The sequence below is a fragment of the Tachypleus tridentatus genome, chromosome 8 (assembly GCF_004210375.1).
Source record: "Tachypleus tridentatus isolate NWPU-2018 chromosome 8, ASM421037v1, whole genome shotgun sequence".
NCBI classification, from domain to species: domain Eukaryota; kingdom Metazoa; phylum Arthropoda; class Merostomata; order Xiphosura; family Limulidae; genus Tachypleus; species Tachypleus tridentatus.
In genome coordinates this window covers 92,501,789-92,522,439 of record NC_134832.1, presented here as the reverse complement: position 1 = coordinate 92,522,439, position 20,651 = coordinate 92,501,789, and the positions used below count along the sequence as shown (strand labels likewise).

The following is a 20,651-nucleotide window of genomic DNA, read 5'->3' as shown; positions in this document are numbered from 1 at the left end:
TTTCCTTGATTTGACTTAAAAGCCTCTAGTATTCTCTCTGATCTTGCATTAGCAAAACAAAACAGCAACAACAAAGTATAGAAAAAGTCCTGATCTGAAAGGACTGGTGTCGTACAAAGGTGTATGTTCTAGACAGTCTTACAATAAACACATCTAATAAGCAAGCGATACCTTTTTTTGTACAGCTTTATCTGAAACTAGTTTCGTTGATCATAATTTCACTTATCAACTACTTATATATTTTTATGATACCTATTCAGTTATCAGTCATGAAACGTTTGCTCGTCTTCGAAAGTATAAACTTTACTACTTAAATTCAAGTATATAAATATTTTTTCTTTAATTCACATTTTAATTCTATAAGTGCCAAATATTATCTCCATAGACTTTTTAAGTACATCTTTGTAAACTGTTTATACCTCAAATCTCTTGTAGTTCCATAATTTGATAGGTCACTTAGAAATGTAAAATTCCACCAGTTTTGGAATGAATTCTATTACGGATTTACAACGCTAAAGTCAGGGGTTGGATTCCCCACGGTGGACTCAGCAATTAGCCCGATATAGCTTTGCTGTAAGGAAAACACAAACAAAGAAATTTACTGCTGGATGGCCATCAAATATTTCACATAGGGTGATTAGGTTTATCTCATGTTTCTGAATAGTTCTTTATACACGTTTTCCAATGGGATAGCGGTAAGTTAAAAACTTAAAACGCTAAAATTCGGAGCTTGATTGTCTGTAGTAGTCAGATCACATTGTGTACATTTGCACGGAAACAAATAGGAATCTTCATAGTGGGTACTAAAACGTGTATACAAAAATAAAATTACTAAGTGTAACGCAATATGTATTCCCTAACGGTAGAGCACAGTGCAAAATGAGATCATCAGAAGATTGAGTTATTGTGTAATAAGAAAAACCCTTTTTTTTTTTAATAGACTGTTGTGTTGAAGACCTTTGGTTCGATTTTATTCAAAACAAGAGATCAGGATAAAAGTTATTTTCCAGATAACTGTTGTAATTTTTATCATTTATTGTTGGTTTGTGCATAACTATATCTTCTTCTCGCTAGTGGGTCAGTAGTAAGCTGGATTACCGAAAACCGAAAACATCAGAAACACCATAATAATAATTTCTGAATGCACGGACAGACAAACCTGTGAAAATGATCTGTAAGAAGGCTGAATGATAATATTCAGAAAACTAATTCACTCAAACACGCACGGCTGATCTACTGGTAAACAAATACTGTTAGAACTTGAGAGCCACTCAGTAGAGTGAATATCTCCGCCATTTTGCGTGTATCATATCTGACACACAAAAAATACGGAAACGCATCCATGTATCCGTCATTATCGACGAACATGAACCAATTTTTGCAGAACACAAAGGAATAATATTCTACACATGTTCTCCAGATTTCATCAAAATCCGAATAATTTTTGACTGAGTTATAGAGCAGTTATAGAGTGTCATATGGATTTAGTGACATTGCTCTGACCTTTAACTTTAATCTTGACTCTCCAAATACAAAGAGCTTCTTAGTTTGATCATAGTCCAAATATATACCAGTTTTCGTCGAAATCCATTAAGTCTTTTTTTGAGAAATCTTGCTGACAAACACACACACGAGCTCGCATATACAGTGAAATAAAAACATGCCCTTCGGTGGCGAAGGTTACGAGATCAAGTCCAAACAAAAGCATTTTCGACTAAAGATACGCCCACAATTCAACATTAATATTTCTGGTAAATATACTTGATGTAAACGTTTTCTGATAAATGTCAACGATTTAATCTTAGAGTAAGAAACGGTCTTAATTTCGCAAGTGAAAAATCTCTAGATTTTGTAGTAAACGTCGTCTGTTTTTATCTTGATTGTTCATTATAACTTTGTTGCTAGATCTAAGAAATAAATGGTTACTGAAAATCAATATTTAATGAAAGTGTGTATACACTTTTATTGTAAAATGTGATGAAAGAGAAGCCACATTATAAAGACAACTGCACCTGCAAGTATTAGGGACCTATATTCGCCTGATAGTTTACACGTTCTTACCCACCTGTCGGCAATATCTGGTATCATGCAATATATATATAGTGAAATTAAATAACTACATCGAAATGAAGCCAAATAAGTAAACAAAATCACGAGAAAGGAGGTGACTGTGGAAGTAGGACCCACATTGTGGTGGGAATACACTGTCTACCAGTTACTTCTAAAATCTAGAATATATTTTATAATCCCACGTTGTACTTGTATCCTAGGATCTTTTTTCAAATGTGCAGCGTAATTTGTTAAATTTCAATGTGTTTTGTTTATGGCTTAAAATTATGGTTATAATATATATAAACTTCTAATGTCTAAAAATATAATACTGTGTATATTTTGCCTTGATAAGTGTGATCGTAAAGTCCAAATATAACGATAATCTGTGATTTTATTAATGTTATTCATCTATTCAAGATATTTATTTGAAATGTAAACATTGAAACGTGCTGGTCATTTGATGTTTTGATTTTGGTATAAATTTTGATGCAATTACTGCATTGATTACTTAAAGTGTACGATTAAGTATTCAATTGGTGTTTACAACGAATGGCACTCGTGATTAACATTCTCACATTTTATATAATGTTCAGCCCTCTTTTCACCATTTAATGCAACTACAGCGACTGTTTTTTTTTTACGGTTGTAATTATGTCTGTAAAACTGTGTGTATAAATAAGAATCAAGGTTAAGCCTAATTTCCCGTCGTGACTCTTTTCATTGTTTGATGTATTTTCAATTTTAATTCATATTTTTGCCAGACAAAAGAAAAATGTGACTTGAGTGTTATCTGTGAAGCACGTGTATACATAAGAATGCCGCAGGCATTCAAAGCGTGCGCTCATATATGTAACGAGTCATTATAATCCCTAATTATAGAGTACGTCCCTCAGTGGCACAGCGGTATATCTGCGAACTCACACTGCCCAGAAACTGGGTTTCGATAGCCGTGGTGGACAGGGCACAGATAGCCCATTGTGGAATTTTGTGGTTACTTCTAAACAAAGAAACAAACTCATGATGCACATGCACTCGCTTCAGGTCAAATAAACCTTGGCTTCCCATACGTGTGGTTTACCTCCTACATCTGTGTAGAGCCATGTAAGTAATTTCTTAAACCTTTTTTTTCAATACAATAAATACAGACATTGTTCCTTATTTATGTTTTATATGTGAAGGCAGAAATATATTATTACTTAACACAAATAAATTTGAAAATAAATATAACTATGAAGTTTTTTGCGTGTTTATATAATCACTCTTGTACATAGTTATAAGAACGTTAACGTGATACACATAAACGTACAATAAACGAATACGTTTTACAGTGCAATAGTGTTTTATATTTGATTTAAACAGAACAGTACACTTTATAACTATCATAAGTTATCAATTCATGATGATAAACTGGTGTACCAAATGTCCTGTATTACTTCCTACAATTCAACCAAGTTGTTTAGTATTCATTGAGCTTTTATTTTTCCACACAAACCATTATAGCTTTGATAGTATTCATATCAGTACTTTACGTTGGCCAAGTCATGATTATGATGGTTTCAGCGCCTCTTTTTATTTCTAGATATCATTTTACCACTTTAGATGTTTATACATTTACCATAATACCGTTTCTCTGTAAAGAGCATCCCTCCCCCATCTTTGCTCATCCAATTGATTGAAGTCTCGTGCCAATGTTGATGTGGTTCTCTGTTTTAAACAGAGAAGCTTATGCTCCCTGAGGCCTTTCGTGCATGTGTCTACTTACTCTTTTGGAAGTGACATTCAATTAGAGCAAAGACAAAACATCAGTAAATTGGAATATATCAGGCAAAAAACATAATCTGAAATCAATATCGACGCCCAAAAAAGACAGACAAACAACAACTTGGAAACTAACTTGTAGAGGAAGTACAGACTCTATTACAATAAGCGAAGTATCTAAACAGGTGAAATTCACCGTGTATTAGAGTTAACTGTTCACATGTCTCACATGAAATTAAAATGTAATTAGAAATATGAGCATCAACTGTGTGATGTTCTTGCTCAGAGATTATATATATAAATACGTATCTACACAGTAAGTGTAGATTTTTGCTTTTAATTGACAAGTGCATAACTAGTGGAACTATCATCGTCTTATTGGCTGTGACATGAAAACTCTTATTTGATCAAAAACACAAAGGCAAAAGTTTAAAGAAGTATAAACAACAGAAAGAACGCAGTTACATAATCCTGTCGTTTAGTCAGTTTTACCGTACAGTAATTGATTTTTCATGCTGAACAGTGTTGTACATATGAAGCACATTGTGTAACTGTTACTACAGGACAGAAGACTAAGGCTGAACTATGTTCAACAAAGAGCAAGACTGCCCTGAACGGAACGAAATATAAGTTTGAAAATAAAATGTCCAACTTTGTAATTGCATTAACGATCAGAAAATATCAAATATCTAGTCACTAAAGCAGAATAGACAGGAAGTCAAAGATGAGCAGAAAACAAGGAAGATGTAACATTCTAAGGGTAACGGTTTAAAAGAAGAAAACTTATAATGGGAGTTAAATCTGAAAATACTCATTGGTTTTTACATTCCAGGTCTGCGGTTGTTGAGGAGGTTGGGTTTGATAGCCTAAATATCATAAATGCACATCTGAAACTAATTTTCATTACCTGCATGGAATTGAAGGTAGTTGCTCTTAGTGAAACTATTAAAATCAGACAACTAAGGCTGTGGTAAGTAGTTTTTAAATGTAAGCTGTGTAATACATATTTTCCAGCATCACTTAAAATGCCTTAATGCTTCATTGAAACGTGTGAAACTTATTTTCATTTTTTGATAAGTTAATCACGTTCACTTTATGAAGTAAGTAAGGCTTCAGAGGTTAAATAATTTATTAATGTTTAAAATGACTTCATATGAATTAGAAGTGGTCACGAAGATGTAGAGAGAACGTGCAAAATGATACATGTACAAGACTGAAGTTGTGTTTTTCTGACATCATGTATACCTTCTAATCTTTGTGATCTGTTGTAACTTTGATAAAGTATTGAATATTTTGTTTATTTTAAACCCCTTCAAAAGAAGTTCTGAAAAAAAGAAGCTAAAGAGGGTGAAAAACATTGTGTCTCGTTTATAGTTTAGGATTATTGTGATAAGAAATAGTGTCATAATCCTATGAGAGAATCAGTATAGGATTCATTCGTCTTATTGTACTAATGTTAAATATATAATAATACATGTATAGACTTAATAGCTGAGGATAGAAACGAGGATAAGTGAAGTCTATCGGCTGTTTGATTTAAATTTTGAATTTTCTTTTTTTGTGATAAAAGAAAGCTATGTACTTTAGAGTGAAACTTAAAATCAAGTTGGTAACCAATATAGCTAATTAAATATACGTTCCTCACGTTTGTTCTTATATAAGAATTAAAATTCAATGCCTCATCAGTTGAGTATTTTCACTTTAAAGAATAATTCCAATCATAATCCAAAAGATATCTCAAGAGTTTTGGCCAGTTTAGAAGATTTAGATTTGTCTTAAGAAGTTAAACTAGACTAAAGATGTAAAATAACCAAAAATGAAGTATAATAATAAACATATGAAATATAAAAGCGTATAATGACATTCGAAGTATTGAAAAATATAACAAGTACAATTAGTGCAAAGATAAATAATATACCTTACTTAGATAACACACGAACACTGAACTACTGTCTTAGAAATATGTATATTAAAAACAAACGCTCAATGTATTCATTCTTTTCATGGGTAAAATTGAAATAGCATGTTTTTTACTACATTTACTACTCATGATTCCCTATACCGCACTATTAGTGTAAAGAAAAGTCGATATGTTTCTTCTGATGTACTATGATGGTTACTTTGCTAATACAGAAAGGCTTTTGTTATATTATAATAAAAATCCTGTCACATAACATAACACTGCATTTTATATTCCGCCTGGAGCAATGCTATAAAAATAGATTTTGGTATGATGAAGGAAATCTAAAGATGTTAAGTAAACTAGTGAACTAATGAGCTTAATAGTTATATTCATTGAGTATTCTGGTTAACAGTTATATTCATTGAGTATTCTGGTTAACAGTTATATTCAACGAGTTTTCTGGTTAACAGTTATATTTAAAAGGAACCTCTTTATTAGAAACTACATACTAGTTACCGTAAATACATGCTACTAAAATGCAGATTGCTTTCTCTCTTAATATTTCTCAGAATAAATGTAGATTTACTTTCAATTAGAACATAAAGACCCGAAATTTTAGAACGGTAGAAACGGAATTATTTCAACCTTAGTTTTTACAAGCTATGCTCATATGCCCTCGCCTTTTCAATATACCTTTTTAGTTTTTTTGTCCAAAGTGTGGTTTGGAAACGTAGTGAACTGTTTTCATACAAACTAGACCACATACATCCAAGAAGATGCATGTTTGGATTTTACAAGTAACTTGTATCTTTATTTTCCAAACCATTTTCTTTTATATTGTAGACTGGAAACCATGCGTGTTTGTTTGAAGCATTTTGTGGGCTATGACATTATAATTTCTCTGCATTTTCTTCTATGGGGAAAGACTGTGGCTGAACCCATTCCAACACACTAGGTGAACAACACATTTATAATAATTCTGCACATTACCCACTTTCTCACGTTACTCGAATTCTAATAATTTCGCCATAATTACTTTTTCGAATTGCCTTCTTATTCGATATCCGGTGAGTTAGGCGGTTGAGCAACCACAGTCCCATTACTGAGGAAGGTAGCTTGAATCTGGCAATGATAAAGGATGTAGTCACTTCGTGTTAGTCCTCACTTTTTCATAAATCTTGAAGTCAAAATATTTAAATTGAACCGAACTTTTTGTATAATTTTCGCGAAAAATGCCTCAAATAGTTATATAAAATATGAACTAGTGAGTGATGTCAATATTCTTGGGTTTTTCTAAAATGTTTGTCATTAAAAATCTAAAGTACGTTTGTAGTGTAGTTAAAGCTTTAGTTGAATTGGATATATTTCTAGAAGGATGGACATCAAAGTCTTCAATAAAATAAATAAAAAATATCCAAGTTACATTTCAATCGAAAATAAAGAAAATAGCTATAGAAATTCAGTTTGTTTGAAGGTGTGATCAAAGTGATAGAAGATGGCTTCAGGTACGAGTGTGTAGGGACGACAGGTAAAATGGTTCACGATAGGACTTGAAAACAAAGATAATAAAGATGGGAGCTTATTCTCAAGTATATGTTAAGTGTTGTTACTTGGCAGCTAAAGTTGTTGAAGTAATAGATCACGTAGTTATAGACTCAGTTTTTCTAGTCTTACGTTTTTTCAAAATACATTTGTATTAGAGTAGCGTGCTCTCCCAACACTTCAGGAATGTACTGACTGTTTGGTAGCATTATCTGCGCTCTTTCACGATCTTCTCTCTTCCTTCTTAGAAAAGGTTCCTGGTGCGCTAAGATCCCGAGTTTGATTCCTTATGGTAGAAGAGTGCAATTAACTTATTTTACAGCTTTGCACTAGAAAAGAAAACAAAACATAAGCTCTCAGTAAATGTGAGTTTAGAGCTCTAATCCATTATTCATTCTCACAAACTATAGACATTTTCTTGATGAATTTTTTTTTGGTAAAAATTCAAAGGGTGAAATTATTTAAACAAGTGCTAAAAAACACAACAGAATAATGAAGTTACTACAAGAAATTTTGTCATCTTAAGTGTAATTTCTTCTCAACTATTCATGATAGGTAATTTAAGTTTTTAGAAATAATGACGTAAGTCACATTTTGTTGCTGTCGTCGTGCAGTGGAGCAAATCTTCTCATCAGTTGTTCCAGTTGCTAGGAGTCTATTTGTCTGGCCCATGACCTCTACTTTTTCCCATTCTGTGTCTAGAAATTCATGAACCTTATATTTTCTCATGTTCTCTCTCACTTCATACATCTACCTTTTCTTTGTTATTCTTTTACTCTTCATTGTCGTAGTTATCATTCTCTTACTGGCATACTCTTACTCTCTTATTTACACATAATTGAGTTTCTCTTACTTTCTTTATAACTGATACTACTCCCACCCTCTTTCTAACGGTTCTGTTATAGATGCAGTTCCTCTTTGACATCCCTGTTACCCACCTCAGTGTCCACCTCTTTCATCATCTGCTCCTCCTTTTTTCCTTTAAACTCCAACATTCAATCCCATAAACCATACTTAGTCTTATCACTCCTTTATAAATTTTCCCTTTTAGCATTGTTTCTATTCCATACCTGGCCCGGCATGGCCAGGTGGGTTAAGGCGTTTGACTCGTAATCTGTGGGTCGTGGGTTCGAATCCCGGTCGCACCAAACATGTTCTCCTTTCAGCCGTGGGGGCGTTATTATGTGACGGTCAATCGCACTATTCGTTGTTAAAAGAGTAGCCCAAGAATTGGCGGTGGGTGGTGATGACTAGCTGCCTTCCCTCTGGTCTTACACTGCTAAATTAGGGACGGCTGGCGCAGTTAGCCCTCGTGTAGCTTTGCGCAAAATTAAAAAAAAACAAAACAAACAAATTATCACATACCACTTGAACCATGCTTTATTTATCCTTTTCTCTTTACTTACTCCTACGTCCACCTGCACAGTTGATCGAATATATTTAAATGTCTCCATTCTTTCAAGCTTTTCATCATTGGTAAGCCCATTTTTATTCTATCTTACTACCCTTCTACTCAATGTTACTAGGATGTACGTTTTGTCAGACTTGTATTCAAACTTCTCCTCTTACCCTTACACTTTACTGTTATTTTGTTCACAAAGTTATATCATCATCTGTAAATAACATACACCATGGTGCTTGTCTTTGTATGCCCCAAGATATCGTGTCCAGCATCATTATATAAAGGAAGGTACTCAGAATTAATCTTTGGATTCAGCTTTCACTTTAAAGCTTGTAGTCTCCTACCATACTCCTTAAAAATGTTTCCACTCATTTACATATATACTTTATCAACTTACGTACAGCTGTGATATATTCCTTCTTTCTTAAACATTACCATATCACCTCTTTTAACATTATGGCGTAATAATTTTCCAATGTATAATAATACCTTACACAAATATTTACTCTTTTCCAATATTTCTCTATCATCCCTATCAACGCACACATGGTAACCGTTGTTGGCCTGCCAGGCACAAGCCCAAAGTGTTCTGTCTCTGCACAACCCTCTCCCTAAGCTTCATTGTATGACATAACAACTTTATCCTTTGATAGTTGCTGCAATATTACACTTTGCGATTATCTTTGAATACTGGCACAAGCAGACTCTCCTTCCAGGCGCGGCCCGGCATGGTCAGGTGGGTTAAGGCGTGCAACTCGTAATCTGAGGGTCGCGGGTTCGAATCCCTGTCACACCAAAGATTCTTGCCCTTTCAGCCGTGGAAGCGTTATAATTTTAGGGTCAATCCCACTATTCGTTGGTAAAAGAGTGGCCCCAGTGTTGGCAATGAATAACTTCCCTCTAATCTTACACTGCTAAATTAGAGACGGTTAGCCTAGATAGCCCTCTAGTAGCTTTGCGCGACATTAAAAAAACAAAAAAATAAAAAATCCTTCCAGGCATATCTCATTACAACACTGAAAATCCTGTAAAACATTTAGCTTCCTAACTTCTCTAGTTATTCAGACGCTAAATAGGTGTGGGACTACTGTTTTATCATTTCTCTTTTTTTCCACATAACTGTCTCCTCCTATCTTATATCCAATTTTTCAAATAGCTCTCTTTGCAGTGGAGATTTAAATAAGTGTTGCAAAATTTTTCATTAAATAAAAGTGAAACTCTGATAGTTGAATTCAATACACAATGACGATTTTTCAAAACAACTTTTGAATCCAATGGACCGAAAATACATAAATATGGATTTGTCTTTATTTTAATTTATGTGTTTAGCCGTTTAGCTGTGATTGATTTTCTCAGTTTGTTCCACTATCTTGTGAAGACTTCAATGCAACACCAGTCAAATTGTCATAACTACATGCAATACCAGTCAAATTGTCATAACTACATGCAATACCAGTCAAATTGTCATAACTACATCTATGGAATTATAAATGATGATACCGCCTATTTTGATAGTATTCTACACTAGTGATGACACCACCTATTTTTATAGTATTCTACACTAATGATGATACCACCGATTTTTTATAGTATTCTACACTAATGATAATACCACATATGTTTTATAGTATTCTACACTAATGATGATACCACCTATTTTTTATAGTATTCTACATTAATGATGATACCACCTATTTTTTATAGTATTCTACACTAATGACGATACCACCTATTTTTTATAGTATTCTACACTAATGCAGAAGGATATGATTAATGTCATTGCCGCTTCATGAGTTCATCCGTTAATTTTCGTAATATAACTCGAATTCACAATAACAGGTATTGATTAAACTTTGCGTCAAATTTCTTCAACAACAAGCAAGATCTCTGTTTAAAAGAGGGTTTCCTGAGTTAATGGCTTTCTACACTTGTTTTGTACACAGAACAGTATTATGTAATTGTTTAAAGTAGCCATCATCAATGTGAACTGATTTTATGTTATGCAGAACTAAAATGTGCTATTTATTTGTCTCAATTAATGTTTTCTTATGGTATATACACAACTTTATCGTTACTTTTTACATCGCCATAAAAAGGATAGGCTGCCTGTATTAAGTTTCAAAAATGTTTAATGCAGTGAAAGTAATGTTTCTTCTTAACATGGATTACCAATCATAAAGTTGCTACAACTAGTGCACGTTTAATACAAGGAGAAGAAGTTTTGTACAGTTGAAATTATTTTTAAGATAGTTTACGGGTACCAGATTACTAACGTATTAACATTTACTATTATAATAATAATAACAGAAAACCAGTTTACTATTGTATAAAAATTTACTATTATTATGATAATGGCAGAAGACCAGATTAGTGATGTATTAAGATTTACTATTATAATGATAACGACAGAAGACCAGTTAACTAATGTGTTAAGATTTACTATTATAATGACAATGACAGAAGACCAGATTACCAATGTATTAAGATTTATTATTATAATGATAACACTATGTAACAAACTTTTTCTTGTTCCTAGGCAGAAAGTGTTATTTCCTAATAGCTTATGCCTAAAGTAAGTGGAAAAGACCTATTTTTCTCTTAAAACTTTGCTTTTGTGACATGGGTAATGAAATTTTCACATTTACCCATTTTCCAGAACATTCCAGGTAGATTCAGTGCTGAATAGCTGATAGAGAATTTTCTCGAACTTACAAGAATTTTTAAGAACTTTTTAGACTGTTGTAGAACTTATGAGAACTTTCAAGAACCTTTTGGAATTTTCTAGAACTTTCCATAGTAATATATATACTGGGACTTACCACTCACCACTTCAGTTTAGTTCTATCTGTCAAAGTAAACACATAAACCTATCTGATTTTACCAGAGATGGCATCAAGAAGCTGCAAGCATTCTCCAGACACATCCAGAAACCTCAAAGTTATGCTGCTCCATAACGGGATAAGTATCCGTCTCTTTCCCTGGCTCATTCGTTGCACCTCAAAGAGGAGTACAACAACGTCAGGACCTTGCTAGAAGCCTTGAAGTATGATGAGTATGGCTAGGAGGTTATCGGAGACTTCAAAATGGTGGCGTTTTTGTTGGGTCTCCAATGAGGCTTTACCAAGTTTCCCTGTTATCTTTGCCTTTGGGACAACAGGGACACCGCAGCAAACTACAACAGGAAACACTGGCCTCAACGGACCAAGTTCTCTGTGGGGAGTCACAATGTCAAGTGTGGGCCACTAGTGAACCTCCATAAGGTGTTGTTCCCACCACTGCACATAAAAGTGGGTCTTATGTAACAATTTGTCACAGCTCTTGACAAGGAGTCTGCAGCCTTCAAGTACCTTCAAGACTTCTTTCCTCAGCTCTCTGAGGCGAAGGTCAAAGCTGGTGTCTTCTTTGGACCACAAATAAAGAAGATCCTGGAGTGCACTGAATTCCCAAGAAGCTCAGTAGGAAGGAAACAATTTTTGGGCAGCTTTGTCACAGTGGTTCGGGGCTACTTGGGCAATCACAAGGCCGAAAATTATGTGAAACTGGTTGAGGTTCTGGTGAAGAACTACGGCTAAATGGGCTGCAGGATGTCCCTGAAAGTCCATATCTTTGACGCTCATCTTGATACATTCAAAGAGAACATGGAAGCATACTCAGAGGAGCAATGCAAGCGCTTTCACCAAGATATACTGGACTTTGAACGCAGCTGTCAAGGAGCGTATAACGAAAACATGATGGGAGGCTATATTTGAGTATTCATACGTGAAAGTGATTTACATTACAGTCACAAATCTAGAAAAACTACTCACTTCTAAACATTTTTGTATAACTTTAGTATAAATACGTGTAAATGTTGATCCATATGTTGTTTTATTCAGACCTTATGCAAATAAAAATGGGCAAATTTGCCCTTTTTCTACGTAGAAAATAGGTTAATTTCTAAGTTTCATTATCCGGGTCACAAAAGCAAAGTTTGAATTGAATAATGGCCATTTTCTACAATTTTGCAACATAAGCAATTAAGAAATAACACATACTATCCAGGAACAAAATTTGTGTTACATAGTGTAATGGCAAAAGACCAGATTAGTGATGTATTAAGATTTACTATTATAACGATAATGATAGAAGACCAGATTAGTGATGTATTAAGATTTACTATTATAATGATAATGACAGAGAAGATACCAATTTTTGGTACTTCTGTATGTTCTCCTATTACTTGTTATTCTGTTTGTTGAAAATGTATAAAATGAGGTTGTTGCGTCCTTGATATATATTCACACGTATGAGGAGTTTTATATCAAATTGTAAGTTTTTATCCCGAATTACTTATGGTTTTGAAAATTGCTACTTAAGTTTCCTGAAACAAAGAAATAAGTATTGTTCATCCGAAGTAAAACTATTCAATCTATGTAAGAAATCTACTTATATGTAAAACTACTTTTTGGCACTTGAAGTGAAACTGAATATTTGATTTTTTTTCGGACAAGTAGTAACTGCAACATCTGTGTTCAAACTGAAAAATGTATGACAAATACTGATTACTTGGGTGAACGATGTAAGATTTCTAGTTTTTGTGTCTGTTTTGATTAAGAATAAAAACAACAATTTTTAATATCTTTGTATGCATATATACAATCTAGTACAGAGTGAATACATACTCCCAAAATCGAAAATTAACCATCTTCTTGATGTCCTTCGCAAATAACACTGTCGTAAAAATAAAGCATGGCTCTTCAAAGGCAGTACATTAGAGCACCTCGTCACAACAACATTCTCACCCTTTCAACCGTGGGGGCTTATTAATGTGATGGCCAATCCCACTATTTGTTGGTAAAAGAGTAGCACAAGAGTTGGCGGTGGGTGGTAATGACTAGCTGCCTTTCCTCTGGCCTTACATTGCTAAATTAGAGAAGGCTAGCGTAAATAACCCTCCTGTAGCTTTGCGCGAAATTCAAAAACAAACAAACAAACATTAGAGCACCTATGCCACTATCCAATACATCCGGGAAGTTAACTATTTTCACGAGGTCGAACAATTAGATGACGTAGAAGTCAGCAAGAAAATGCTAGGCTTCTTGCATTGTCGCTGTTCTCAGTAAATAGGGTAGCAGTCTAGTTTCAGTCATGTCACAAAATAAGATTTCTATTTGGCTAAGGGGTCCGAATCCACAAGAAAAAGTGAAGACTATTTGTGACCTAGTATAGAAGTGAAGACTATGTATGGCCTAGTATAGAAGTGAAGACTATGTATGGCCTAGTATAGAAGTGAAGACTATGTATGACCTAGTATAGTTCATACTCGGATCTCGACCTAAAAGAGGGGCATGATCATAAAAGTTGTTACTAAAACTGATAATTTAGAGCATGTACAATAATTATATAATTTACTATCATGATGTATGTGGAGGGGGGGAAGGTCTTTTCAAATTAAAATGCGTAATATGTTGAAATTAGTGGTATGATGACACCCTCCTGACTTTCAAAACACCAAATGTTTAAGATGAATCCTAGTTTGTACAATATCTGTACATTATACATATCTGGGTTCGACGACTGTCCTTTTAAGAACTTTCGTTGAACTCTTTGCGAACCATGATAAAACACATAGGTATTTCTGTTGTAGCATGTGGGTCTCAGTGAATGATCACAATTTGTAATGAGTGAAAAGATGTTACTTCTACTCGATACATCTCAGTTCTCTAGCATGGTCTTCTACCCGTTTACACCAGTGACTAGTGTTTTCGTGTAAAATAGGACTCATATCCGTATAGCCCGAATCACGAAAGAAATGGGTGAAAGATCGAGGTATTAAAAATCTTTCGTGGACAGACCATTTATCCAACATACGTTTGTGTTGTTAATCTCCAATCGCTCTCTGAGACCTCATCCCAATCAATCAGCCTCTGGGTATACCCTCCTCCAAGTTCTTTGCCAGGAGTGGGGTATAATCAGAGAATTGTAAACTTTAAAAAGAAAATTGTGTATGCGATCTTTTGCCTTAAATACTTCAACTAGAAGATCAGTCAATCACTTCTAAAGATAACCACGTATCCGTTTCTTCATGTTTGTTAAATAAAACGACATTATTTCCAAAATAAATACATACTTGTACGTGTTGGTAGGCAATATATTCATTAATGTTGATTTTATTGTGTAAAAGGACGGAAGAAGATAATTAAGGAAGAGATGTTATAACAGGACATCCCAAATAAAGGACAAAACGATAATAAAAAATTACGAAAAATAAACCAAACGAAATAAACAATAAGAAACTTTCCAAAAATCAAATAAATAAATAAATTTCACGTAATGGAACTTTTGTGATGAACTGAAAACATGAAATGGTTTGTTTGTTTGTTTGAAATTGAGTGCAATGCTGCACAATAGGCTATCTGTAGTCTGCCCACCACGTGCATCGAAACCCGATTTCTAGCGCACACTTGGGATGGGACAACGTTAAATAGAATAATGTGTTTTAGTACTATTCAGGGTTAAGATTTATTATAATTTAGAAGCTTCTATTTGTTATACTTTCATATTCTATTATAATTATTTTTAATCGAAACATTGAAATCGAGTAAATGAGCGCTTTGTGTCTGATCTAACATAAATGTTTTAGTATATTTCATGAATTTGATACGTTCATAATTGGGTATACTAGTGTTTCAAGAATTAAGAATTACCAAACTGTTTTGGGTACTTGCTAGTTTTTTGTTTAGTAGATTTCTCTGTTACGCAAAAGTAGACGGGGAGAATATATTTGATTTTAATTTTTTTTTTTCCCGGAAGAAGATGTAGCTGGATAGAAAGCTGCCTATGATAAAAATCATCCAGGGCTATAAGAATGTTACCTCCGGGCCAGTGTTCTTTAATGGAGAAAATGATGATAGGAAACTTTAGTTCTGAGTAGTTAAACTGTTATTGCTATTTGTTATTAAGCACAAAGCTACACAAAGGGCTATCTGTGCTCTGCCCATCACGGGTATCAAAACCATGTTTTTTATCAGTATTAGTCCACATACATATCACTGTGCCACTGGAGGACGTCAGTGTAAGCTCAATTAAAATGTGGGTATAAAAAAGCTACTTTTTCTTATATTGATATACAGCCGTATAACAAAAATGTAATAAGGTGTTATAACATTTTTGTCCTCATATATATTTGGGGCATATTGGTTTCTGTACATTATATCCTGTATATTTCTGAGTATTATCCTCAGGTAGTCTATTTGAAAATTTATTTGAGCAGTGGATACCCATAGTGAGTTTATTGTTCTACAATTAGGGGTTTAATCCTAGCGGTGGAGACAGCTGAGCTCTCCCACAGGGAAACCTTTCTCGCTATTTCTTCATGTAATTTAAGAATTCATTGAAAGAGGAACAAGCAGTGATATTCTTGTTATTAGCTTCATTAAACGTTTTGTGTGAGTTCTCTTTCTTGTAAGATCCGCGGATACGTCAACCCTTAGATCGGTTTTTGTTACATAAGTGAACCAATCTTTGCAAGTCGATTTTACCAGAAAGGTTAGGGATGCTTTAATTCTTGGATAGTAATTATTTACTGAAAAAACAACAACAACATCTACTATATGTTAATTTTTCCAACAATATCAGAAGGAAACCAACCATTAAACAAGTTACTGATGGCGAGAAACCCACTTGAAATAAAAATGTATCTCAGAACGGCTGGTATGGGTATTAACACTTTTATTAATAAGCAGAGAACAACGTTTTGAACATCTTAGGCTCTTTGCTTATCAATAAAAGTGTTAATATCCATACCAGCCGTTCTGAGATACATTTTTATTAAACAATTTTCAAACTGAATTTAATTATGCATGTGATTTGTCTTCCAGGATGGTTAGGTGTACTTGTAAACAGTAACTTTATGACCTATAAAAACAAACTTTTAAGTTCTATAACTGTTAAATAACCAAAAAAAAAATTACTCCCGAGTAATTTAAATTCATTTCTGCCTATATAGAGCTTTATTTATTTTCACAAGTTGCACTGTTTTGTTTTCCTGTTGTTACAAAAACTACACAAATAATTACTCTGACCAGAGCAAAGACTTTCCACAGAATAATATTATAAAATGGAAACTCGAAACTGAGAACTGATCAGTGTTTAACTGATTAAATAAAGCTCCAGAACGTCTATATTTTGACTAATAAATCAGCTGTAAGTACAAAATATATTTTACTTATAACTATATTCTACTAGACATGTTTTTCTAGTATTTAATTACAGAACACTTTTAAGATTATTGTTGAATAGGTAAGATTTTTAAAACGAACCTGTTAACTAACCTTATAAATTAGTATACGTGACATTAAAACCAAAATTACGTCTATACAAATAAAAATAATTAAATTAAATTGAACATTTGAATTGATCTTGTGAATAAATATGTAATGAAATAAAATCCAGCTAACACGATATTTTTATTGAATATGAAATGGGCGTTATAAAGGAACACGTAAAGTGAAAGTCAATTTCCTAACGTGTTGCGAGATATGCATTAAGATAAATATTAACTTAATATATTTTAAAAAAATAATATTTCTACTGTTCATCATCATTTATAAATCACTCTTCCACAAAGTATGCAAGTGCGATGAATAAATGAAAATTACTTGCTTTACATTTTGATAAGTTAAAACAAATCGTCCTGTTGTTGTTTTTATCTTCTTGTGGTTTATTTTTTTACCTGAATGGTAAAAGGACAGAAATGCTTTTCTATTTCTGTTCCTTTTAGCGGGATGTCAGAATCTAGTAACAATTTGGGGGATTTCAAGAGAACACAGCTTGACGTTTTCCGGACACCTGTAAATAACGAATTCTTGCTGACTGATAAAGACATTTGTGATGTTCCTAACAGAAGGTCCCGGCATGGCTAAGTGTGTCAAGGCGTTCGACTCGTAATCCGAGTGTCGCAGGTTCGAATCTCGGTAGCACCAAACATGTACTTGCCCTCCCAACCGTGGGGGCATTATATGTGACGGCCAATCCCACTATTCGTTGGCAAAAGAGTAGCCCGAAAGTTTGCAGTTGGTGGTGATGACTAGTTGTCTTCCCTCTAGTCTTATACTGCTAAATTAGGGACGGCTAGCGCAGATAGTCCTCGAGTAGCTTTGCGCGAAATTAAAAAAAAAAACCAACAGAAGTAATTTCATTATTAAATAGCTTAAGGATCGAGGTGATGATTAGAAGATAATATATTTTGGTAATGGAAAAGAGAGACTGAATAGGCCATTCCTTTTTCCCCGTATGACCAGTGTATCGAGAAAGGAACAATATTAGAAACAAATGTATTACGAAAGAGCTTGAGGCGTAAACGGTTCATAAAAATTATTTTTTTACGAACTACTACCAAAAAGTGTTTGGTTAAAGAAAATAACATTACCACAATTTTTGTTAATAAATGCGTTAGGCTGGCAGCACTTACCTATACGTTCAATTAAAAGCTCAGCAAAAACGCTTTCGTGTGCAGAATAATTTTATTTGTATAATGTTAAAAAACAAAGAGCACGCTCTATATGTTTCGGTAGATAATATGATCCACCATCTTCAGGAGAGAAAGAAGGACAAATAAAGTTCTTCTATGTACATAGGAAAACGTACATATAATACTAGTATGTTGTACAGCGGCTCACTTGCAACAAAGAATTCTAAAAAAACACTTCCATAGCACGTGAACCTAAGTCTCTATCTAAACTCATTATTTTCTTTCTGACATTTGTAAATGACTCTAATGCATCTAATTCTTTTTGAATTCACCTTTTTAACTAATTTCACAGTGTCTCAAACAACCACACGTGAAGCGTCCGCCACATGTTCAATTAGGTTTAATTCTTCAACTGTATCTTTATGCTTTCTTATTCTAAATCTTTATACATCGGCTCAAAATAATATAGTCACAACTGTCAGGCCATCCCTTAAGTCATGTTCGAAAATTTGATACAGAAAGTGCATCGTCATTTCATAGAAGGTTTTAATGACTAAAATATGTAGTAGGACGTATATAAAAATGTTCAGACAAATAAAATAAAACTAACCAAACTCCACTTTTTCGGATCATTAATCAAATAAACTCTTATGAAAATGGATGTGTCAGAGGAGCACATTAGGCATATAATGCTTTATGAGTTTTAAAAAAGCAATAGTGTAACAGAAACTACACAAAACATTCAAGCTGTTTATGGAGCGGAGTCTCTCAATGAAAGAAAATGTCGAAGATGGTTTCAGAAATACAGATCAGGTGGCTAAAGTTTAAGTGATGCGCCACGTTCAGGTCGTCCTGTTGAGTGCACTTGATGAAAATTGTGCTGTAACAGTTGAAATACTAGCACAGAGCTTAATTAAACCACTTCAACAGCTCACTATCATCTGCAACAGCTTGGAAAGGTGTCAAAACTTGGAAAATGGCTCCCCCATAATTTGGCAGAAGCCAACCTTAGAGCAACAGTGGACATTTGCACTTCTCTGCACTCTTATAAATGTAACTCACCTATTTTAGACAGGTTAGTTACTGGAGATGAAAAAATGGATATTTTATAAAAGTGTTAAGCACCGCAGACAATGAATCAGTACTGGTAAACTGTCTAACGCAAAATGGACCTCCACCCTAGGAAAGTCTTGTTAAGTGTTTGGTGGAATATTGTTGGTGTGATCCACTTTGAGTTTCTGCCACTCAATGTAATGATTACTTTAGACTTCTACTGTCAACAGTTAGAGCACTTGAATGTTGCACTGAAAGAAAAGAGGCGTGCTTTGATCAATCGTAAAGGTGTTGTGTTACACTAGGATAATGCACGGCTTCATACAGCAAGGATCACATCTGCAAAGATTGAAGAGTTCGACTGGGACGAACTTCCACATCTTCCTTATTCTCCAGACCTTACACCATCTGATTATCATCTATTCTGAAGTTTGCAGAACGATCTTGATGGAAAAGAGCTTTGAACACATGAAGATGTCAAAACTACCCTCTCTACATTCTTTTTCTCCAAACTCCAAGAATTTTATAGAAGTGGCATTCAGAAGCTTGTGAATCGTTGGCAGGAAGTAATTAATAATAATGGGACATTCATTATTAATTAAATAACATTAAAAGCAATTGAAATCCTTTTTCTTTCTCTGAACATACAATCGGACATTACTTAAGGGATGACCTGATATATGAACTTTTATACATTCCACATTTATACTTTAATTTTGAAGGTCGCGAGTTCAAATCTTCGTTACACCAAATATGCTAGCCCTTTCAGCCGTGGGACGTTATAATGTGCGATTAATCTCACTGTTTGTTGGTAAACATGTAGTCCAAACGTTTGCGGTGAGTGTTGATAACTATCAGCATTTTCTCTAGTCTTATACTACAACATTAGGGATAGTTAACGCAGATAGTCCTCTTGTAGCTTTGTGCGAAATTTAAACAACAAAGAAGCAAACAATCCTCTAATTCCATTTTATCGTTTTAATCCATTGATAATATTAATTCAATTCAATTCAGGTGTAAAATATATTTTACAATACGTATATTTTATGAAAACATTACCTATTTATACTGAATACAATCATGTCGTTTTTCTAACGTTACCTTTTTATGCTGAAATTATAGAACGTGCAACAAACATGTTTTCCTAACATTACCTACTTGTGGTGAAATGATGGAACATATAACAAAGGGGTTTTTTTTTTAACATTGCTTATTTATGGTGAAATAATGAAACATCTAACAATCATGTTGTTTTCCTAACATTACCTATTTATGGTTAAATGATGGAACATATAACAAAGGGTTGTTTTCCTAACATTACATATTTATGGTGAAATAATGAAACATGTAACAAACATGTTGTTTTCCAAACATTACATATTTATGGCGAAATGATGAAACATGTAACAAACATGTTGTTTTCCTAACATTACGTATTTATGGTTAAATGATGGAACATATAACAAAGGGGTTGTTTTCCTAACATTACA

General features: G+C 33.8%; 1 protein-coding gene across 3 annotated transcripts in view; it reads left to right on the top strand.

Moving 5' to 3' along the window:
• Positions 1-20,651, top strand: part of LOC143222942 (uncharacterized) — a 166,661-nt gene that overhangs the window by 9,078 nt on the left and 136,932 nt on the right. Inside the window, exon 2 of one of the 3 annotated variants that reach the window (XM_076450172.1) lies at positions 2,932-3,153. The exons of the other annotated variants lie outside the window; for them this stretch is intronic. The gene's annotated coding sequence lies outside the window, so the exon portion shown is untranslated. The remainder of the gene's footprint in view (positions 1-2,931; positions 3,154-20,651) is intronic. 3 annotated transcript variants of the gene reach the window in all.